Below are 9,577 nucleotides of genomic sequence, written 5' to 3'. Positions count from 1 at the left end.
TCTCAGCTAGCCGTCAACAAGTTAACTGCAGGAGCTCCACCAGACAAGAGTCCCCTTTAGCCTTTGTACATAGTCTTTATACATTTGATTTAACATTTGGGCTGGGTGGTGCCTCCCCCCCCCCCCCTATCTAGTAGTTTTCCACTTGTCCGTACAAAATCCGTTGCAGCTGCTCGTTAGCATGGCCTTCAATTCCTCCTGTGTGGGTGCGAAAGTGTACTGTATGTTATCAGCTTGAGTGTCCTGCTAGCGTCTCGTTCCCATGGTGATATCATACTTTGTATGAGCAGAGCAGTGTGTCAGTGTCCTTATCAGTATGTCTTGTGAAAACACAACTATTGAAGTTACACAGTAGTATTAGGATTCGATTTAGAAGTTAGAAGAATAGACTTATCGTTAATCATTAGTTATGAAAGTACAGAAAAATAGAATATTATAACAGCAGGTGTAAAATGGTTGTTAGCACATAGGTAAAAATAAGTAATTTACAGGCAGTTTGAATCATAAAACGTTCTTTTAGTCAGGAGCTTGTATTTCTTCTTGTCGCTCAAAAACAGAACCTCTCTTTTGGCTTTGCGTGACCTTCCTATTGTTCTCAACTGACCGCATTCACATATTATTTAAATGAGCACATAGTACATGATTTATCACTTCCAGTTATTTTAATACAAATTCCCAACATTAGGGTTAGGGTTAGGGTTAGGCTTAGGGTAAGGGTTAGGGTTAGGGTAAGAGTAAGGGTTAGGGTTAGGGTTAGGGTAAGGGTTCTCTGGCAATACGCTTATTATTTTTAAGGGTTAGACTTTTTAAATGAGTGCCCTAAGACACTACTAGTCCAGTAGGTATAAACACAATAACCAAATGTACATTTATCTGTTTTAAAATCTGTTTCGACTTCTCCACAGATCCCAATTCCCCCACATCCAAAACATCCTCTTTGCCTTCATATGGTCGAAATGGACTCCATCGGGTAAGAAATCCGTCCACGTGTTAAGGCACCACTAAACATTAGATGGATGAGGGTATTTCAGGGTCATTTACATTTCTTTTTGCTGTCTATTGCACACAAAGTAGCTGCTAACAGCTTGACAACGTTTTCTTTGTCGTTCTTTTTTGTCGTTATAAAACTCAGTAGTCACAACATTATTGGTGACTAAGTTAGAGCAGACAATTGTTCTAATAAGCAATGGGAACATATGTGTCAATATGTATATATTTTTCTGCACTGTATCAACATTTACCTCAATAAAAAAAAGTGCACTTTGAAAGAGCAACCAGGAGGCTAACCCTAACCCTAACCCACTGTAAGAGATGTCACAACTAACCAGCCACCAACCGTAGTGTGTTTTTGCCTTGTAGCCACAGTCAACGTCAGAATTCACCCAGTACAACAGCTATGGGGACGTGTGTGGAGGAGTGAGAGGTAAGGCCTCACGCACCACGTCTATGGTTACTATGGTTACTATAGTATTGTTATGTTGTTATGTATTACTGTTGAAAACGGTCTATATATAACGGTCTATATATAACGGTCTATATATCAGTAGGAGTCGTATACATCAATTCCAGCCACAAAATCTGACGGAAACGTGTAACTTTGGACATAAATCAAGTATTCAAGTCTAGCTCGAGTCAGTCGATGAAAAGACCATGATTAGAAGAGAGGTACATCAAAACACACCAAGAAACAAATCTCCTTCTCAGTTTTGAAAATGGGAAATCCACCATATTGCATAAAAATATATAACAGCTGCTATGTTTCATTTGTGTCTCAACATGATCAGTTTTTATGAGCATTTAATCTGATGTTGTATTCTGCTCTCCTCTTTCTCTCACTCTTTCAGATTTCAAGGTATGTGAAACATTTTGTTTTTCTATGGACTAGTAAGCAGCATAGCATGTGCATTAGCTCCCATGCTAGCTCCCATGCTAGCTCCCATGCTAGCTCCCATGCTAGCTCCCATGCTAGCTCCCATGCTAGCTCCCATGCTCACATGAATGCAGCCATGCTACCTGTCCTTGTGTTTGGTTCTTGTGTTCTATTGGAATGGAATGACACCCACCACACCCGCCACTCACCGCTGTGTACTTGTGTCTGCTCTGGGATGTAGTACATGGACTTGTCTCCATAATACAAACGTCAAGTAATAGTGAGGTGTTAAAAGAGATAGTTCACCCCGAATCAAATGTTGGTTGTTTTCATACCACAATGGCTATCAATTTCTACTAGGTGTTTGATTATCAATGTCTACTAGGTGTTTGATTATCAATGTCTACTAGGTGTTTGATTATCAATGTCTACTAGGTGTTTGATTATCAATGTCTACTAGGTGTTTGATTATCAATGTCTACTAGGTGTTTGATTATCAATGTCTACTAGGTGTTTGATTATCAATGTCTACTAGGTGTTTGATTATCAATGTCTACTAGGTGTTTGATTATCAATGTCTACTAGGTGTTTGATTATCAATGTCTACTAGGTGTTTGATTATCAATGTCTACTAGGTGTTTGATTATCAATGTCTACTAGGTGTTTGATTATCAATGTCTACTAGGTGTTTGATTATCAATGTCTACTAGGTGTTTGATGGCCCTGCAGTACAGGGTCAGGCTCATCAGGCTCATCAGGCTCATCAGGCTCATCATGGGCCCTGTTCAGATAACCCCCGGTTACCCCCGGTTACACGCTTTTTAAGGAAATGTCAAAACAGCAAAAAAATAAATCATTCTCCCGTCACTGCCCTACAGCATTGTGGATCCGTCACTGCCGTACAGCATTCTTTTGGTTTTGTTTTGTTTAGTTTGGTTGTGATGTGATGTGGGTTGTTTCAACGGGCCTCAGAGCATCAACCCTGTCACTGTGTGTCTGTCCTGTTCTGTAGCCCAGCCATGGTGGCCAACGGCCATTAGAAGGAATGGACAGGGGAGTGTCTATGCCTAATATGTTGGAACCAAAAGCAAGTATTTATGTTTATCATTTGTTTATGTTTAGCATATTTTAGCATATTGTTCTAGTACCTAGTATCTAGTACACACAACCACCCCCCCACCCCCTACTACCACATGTTTCCATGTAAGGGGAGAGTTGGAGGAGAGGTGGATGAGATTGTATGACGGGAGTCCAAACCGGAGCAGTTTAATAGCTGCACTGTGCCACCAAACCGGAGCAGTTTAATAGCTGCACCGTGCCACTATGTGTTCATCTGGTCATCCACAGCTGTGCTTGTCTGTGTGCAGCGCTGCTACAGACATTATACCTGCCCTAGGATACACACACACACACACACACACACACACACACACATACAATCATCTCTCCACATGCAGACAGACAGACAGACAGACAGACAGAAAGACAGACAGACAGACAGACAGGTCACTCTGCCCTAGCATGCTCTCTCCTTACACGCCTCCTAAACACACACTACATTATACACACTATATACACACACTACATACACACTATATACACACTACATACACACTATATACACACTACATACACACTACATACACACTATATACACACTATATACACACTACATACACACTACATACACACTACATACACACTACATACACACTATATACACACTACATACACACTACATACACACTATATACACACTACATTATACACACTATATACACACTACATTATACACACTATATACACACTACATACACACTACATACACACTATATACACACTACATACACACTACATACACACTATATACACACTACATACACACTACATACACACTACATACACACTATATACACACTACATACACACTACATACACACTATATACACACTACATACACACTACATACACACTACATACACACTACATACACACTATATACACACTATATACACACTACATACACACTACATACACACTATATACACACTACATACACACTACATACACACTACATACACACTATATACACACTACATACACACTATATACACACTACATTATACACACTACATACACACTACATACACACTATATACACACTATATACACACTATATACACACTATATACACACTATATACACACTACATACACACTATATACACACTATATACACACTATATACACACTATATACACACTATATACACACTATATACACACTACATTATACACACTATATACACACTATATACACACTACATACACACTATATACACACTATATACACACTATATACACACTATATACACACTATATACACACTATATACACACTATATACACACTACATACACACTATATACACACTATATACACACTATATACACACTATATACACACTATATACACACTATATACACACTATATACACACTATATACACACTACATTATACACACTACATACACACTATATACACACTACATACACACTACATTATACACACTATATACACACTATATACACACTATATACACACTATATACACACTATATACACACTACATTATACACACTATATACACACTATATACACACTACATTATACACACTATATACACACTATGTACACACTATATACACACTATATACACACTATATACACACTATATACACACTACATTATACACACTATATACACACTATATACACACTACATACACACTATATACACACTATATACACACTATATACACACTACATACACACTACATACACACTATATACACACTACATACACACTATATACACACTATATACACACTATATACACACTACATACACACTACATTATACACACTATATACACACTATATACACACTACATTATACACACTATATACACACTATATACACACTATATACACACTATATACACACTATATACACACTACATACACACTATATACACACTATATACACACTACATACACACTACATACACACTATATACACACTACATTATACACACTATATACACACTACATACACACTATATACACACTATATACACACTACATACACACTATATACACACTATATACACACTATATACACACTATATACACACTATATACACACTATATACACACTATATACACACTACATACACACTATATACACACTATATACACACTATATACACACTACATACACACTACATACACACTATATACACACTACATACACACTATATACACACTATATACACACTATATACACACTACATACACACTACATACACACTATATACACACTACATTATACACACTATATACACACTATATACACACTACATTATACACACTATATACACACTATATACACTATATACACACTACATTATACACACTATATACACACTATATACACACTATATACACACTACATACACACTATATACACACTATATACACACTACATTATACACACTATATACACACTATATTATACACACTATATACACACTACATTATACACACTATATACACACTATATTATACACACTATATACACACTATATTATACACACTATATACACACTATATTATACACACTATATTATACACACTATATACACACTATATTATACACACTATATTATACACACTATATACACACTATATTATACACACTATATACACACTACATTATACACACTATATACACACTACATTATACACACTATATACACACTATATTATACACACTATATACACACTACATTATACACACTATATACACACTACATTATACACACTATATACACACTACATTATACACACTACATTATACACACTATATACACACTACATTATACACACTACATTATACACACTACATTATACACACTATATACACACTATATACACACTACATTATACACACTATATACACACTACATTATACACACTATATACACACTACATTATACACACTATATACACACTATATACACACTATATACACACTACATTATACACACTATATACACACTATATACACACTATATACACACTATATACACACTATATACACACTACATTATACACACTACATTATACACACTATATACACACTACATTATACACACTATATACACACTATATACACACTACATTATACACACTATATACACACTACATTATACACACTATATACACACTACATTATACACACTATATACACACTACATTATACACACTATATACACACTATATTATACACACTATATACACACTACATTATACACACTATATACACACTATATACACACTATATACACACTATATACACACTATATACACACTACATTATACACACTATATACACACTATATACACACTACATTATACACACTATATACACACTATATACACACTATATACACACTACATTATACACACTATATACACACTACATTATACACACTATATACACACTATATACACACTACATTATACACACTATATACACACTACATTATACACACTATATACACACTATGTACACACTATATACACACTATATACACACTATATACACACTATATACACACTACATTATACACACTATATACACACTACATTATACACACTATATACACACTATGTACACACTACATTATACACACTATATACACACTATATACACACTATATACACACTACATTATACACACTATATACACACTACATTATACACACTATATACACACTACATTATACACACTATATACACACTATATACACACTATATACACACTACATTATACACACTATATACACACTACATTATACACACTATATACACACTACATTATACACACTATATAAACACTATATACACACTATATACACACTATATTATACACACTATATACACACTACATTATACACACTATATACACACTATATACACACTACATTATACACACTATATACACATACAGTTGACAGCATGTTGGTGTGTGCGTACCATAGCCTGCTGTGGATAAGCATGTTTCGCATTTGCCTTGCATAGCATTTCCTGTAACAAAACAATCCTTCCCTTGTAAAGGTGTACCCATTCGAAATGCTCACTATCACCAACAGAGGGCGTGCTAAGCTTCCCAGGGACATCGACAGGACAAGACTTGAGGTAACCCTAACCCTAGCCCTAGATGCCACAGATAACCCTAACCCTAACCCTAATGCCCTAGTTCCAACTCCACCCTCGAGCCCCTAAGCCCACCAACCCTAAACCAGAAATATGGCCAAGTGCCACAGGGTAAAGGGTTAGGGTTAGGGTAAAGGCCCTAGGGGTTGATTTGGAACAGGGTGCCAGGGTGCAGTGGAGAAGATGTGAGTTACCTGAGTGTAGTACTGTACCTGTACTGTGTGTGTGTGAGAGAGAGAGAGAGAGAGAGAGAGAGAGAGAGAGAGATAATGTGCCTTTCTTCTTTAAGTTGAACTTCCTTCTTCCCACTTCCTCCTCCTCTCTTTCTTTCTTTCTTTCTCTCTCTCTATCTCTCTCTATATATCTCTCTCTCTCTCTCTCTTTATCTCTATCTCTATCCCTCTCTCTCTCTGTGTGTGTGTGTCTCTCTCTCTCCCTCTCTCTCTGTCTATCTCTCTCTCTCTATATATATATATATATCTCTGTCTCTCTCTCTCTCTCTGTCTATCTCTCTCTCTCTCTCTTTATCTCTATCTCTCTCTCTCTCTGTGTGTGTGTCTCTATCTCTCTATCTCTCTGTCTCTCTCTCTCTTTGTGTCTCTCTCTCTCTCTGTGTGTCTCTCTCTCTCTCTCTCTGTGTGTCTCTCTCTCTCTCTGTGTCTCTCTATATCTCTCTCTGTCTCTCTCTCTCTGTCTCTCTGTGTGTTTCTCTATCTCTCTGTCTCTCTCTCGCTCTGTGTCTCTCTGTGTCTCTCTGTGTCTCTCTCTCTCTCTGTCTCTCTGTCTCTCTGTCTCTCTCTCTCTGTGTCTCTCTGTGTCTCTCTGTGTCTCTCTGTGTCTCTCTCTGTGTCTCTCTCTCTCTCTCTGTCTCTCTCTCTCTCTCTCCGTCTAGCGTCACCTGTCTCCAGGGTTGTTCTTGGACATCTTCGGGATGGAGATCCAGGAGTTTGACAGACTTCCTCTCTGGAAGCGCAACGACATGAAGAAGAAAGCCAAGCTGTTCTAGTCTCTAACCCCAACCCCAACCCCAACCCCAACCCTAACCCTAACCCTCTCCTGCATGTTTTCATTTATCACTCACTCCAATAATGTATTATACTTGTAGAGTTTTGATTTACCTCTGTTTTTGTTTTTTGGATTCTGACAGTTACTCACAAAGTAAATAAGTTCTCTTTCTGGCCTCGACAAAGGACAACAACGTTTCCTCTGACACTAGGTATATTTTTAAACATTTCTGTAGGTTGAGAGAGAAAACGTGTCACATGTGTAACGACTGAAAGCTCCTTCCACCCCCCCCCTCCTTCCATCCCCCTCAACATAATAACGTCTGGGTCCTCTGAGGTTCAGGCGTGGGGGATGGAGACTGGCCTTCACTTAGGCTCCGCCCCTAATGTGGACGGCCAAACTACTGCCTGTGTGTGTGTGTGTGTGTGTGTGTGTGTGTGTGTGTGCGCGCGCGTGTACGTGTACGACTAGAAAGGAAGAACCTGGCCCCTCCCTCCAGTGGACTCCCCAGGGAGAAAGGAAACTCCCACAATCCCTCTCTCCCCTGACCTCAGACCACTATGACCCTCCCCTGACCTCCGACCCTAACCCTAAGGCCAATGCACACAGCGTGCGATTTCTGTTGCGCGACAACATTCCATTTCAACGCACACGGCGTGCGATGCGATTTTTGTTGCGCCGCAAAATTCCATTTTCAACTCACACCATTGAAGTCTATGAGAAAATCATAAAAAATCGCATCCCAATGCACACGGCGTGCGATGCAATTTCTGTTGCACCTCAACATTCCATTCTCAATTGTTACGTAGTCGGACCAGGCAGGCTGATTACAATAGGCTCTACCAATATTGCTTGCCTTGCTTCCACAATTTCTACAAGATACAACTGGACATATTGTGATAAAATATGTGGGTCCCCTGATTTAGGGGTATTGGTAAAATGTCAGGAGAGGGAGCGCACAAAACACACAGCCAAATCGTTAGACAGGAACGGAAGACTTTAGTGGACGGAACGGAAGTAGTGTCGGTACGTCGTTGTTATCATTCTCCTTCTTTGGGTGATTCTTCCAGCAGACTTGTCTTATGTTGACATTTTTGAGTTAGTAATTCATAAAAAACAAAGGTTCCATCTCACAAAACATAATGGAATGTAAAAACTTTGACGCTCGATATCTCTGAACTGCCCTAAACGGAGATAGAACCTTATCATTCTAAACAGAGATAGAACCTTATCATTCTAAACGGAGATAGAAACCTTCTCATTCTAAACTCACGACTTCGAGCTGTAACCGTTGACATCAGTGACACTTTTAACGTAACAGTTTTAGTTTGCAATAGACTAGACCACTGTCATACAACACAATTTCCGGTTCATCTTTGTTTTTTAATAAAACTAATACATTCACGAACTTTTACTAAACCCTTC

General features: G+C 37.9%; 1 pseudogene across 1 annotated transcript in view; it reads left to right on the top strand.

Moving 5' to 3' along the window:
* Nucleotides 1-8,200, top strand: part of LOC308167437 (actin-binding LIM protein 1-like) — a 74,969-nt pseudogene extending 66,769 nt beyond the window's left edge. Inside the window, exons 24-29 of the transcript in view lie at nucleotides 906-970; nucleotides 1,360-1,423; nucleotides 1,845-1,852; nucleotides 2,883-2,957; nucleotides 7,049-7,129; nucleotides 8,040-8,200. The product of the transcript in view is annotated as an actin-binding LIM protein 1-like (transcript). The remainder of the gene's footprint in view (nucleotides 1-905; nucleotides 971-1,359; nucleotides 1,424-1,844; nucleotides 1,853-2,882; nucleotides 2,958-7,048; nucleotides 7,130-8,039) is intronic.
* Nucleotides 8,201-9,577: the final 1,377 nt, after the last annotated feature.

This window comes from Nansenia antarctica (assembly GCF_963989245.1).
Source record: "Nansenia antarctica genome assembly, chromosome: 11".
Lineage (NCBI taxonomy): Eukaryota > Metazoa > Chordata > Actinopteri > Argentiniformes > Microstomatidae > Nansenia > Nansenia antarctica.
The sequence above is the reverse complement of the archived record's forward strand: the minus strand, read 5'-3'. Positions and strand labels throughout refer to the sequence as shown.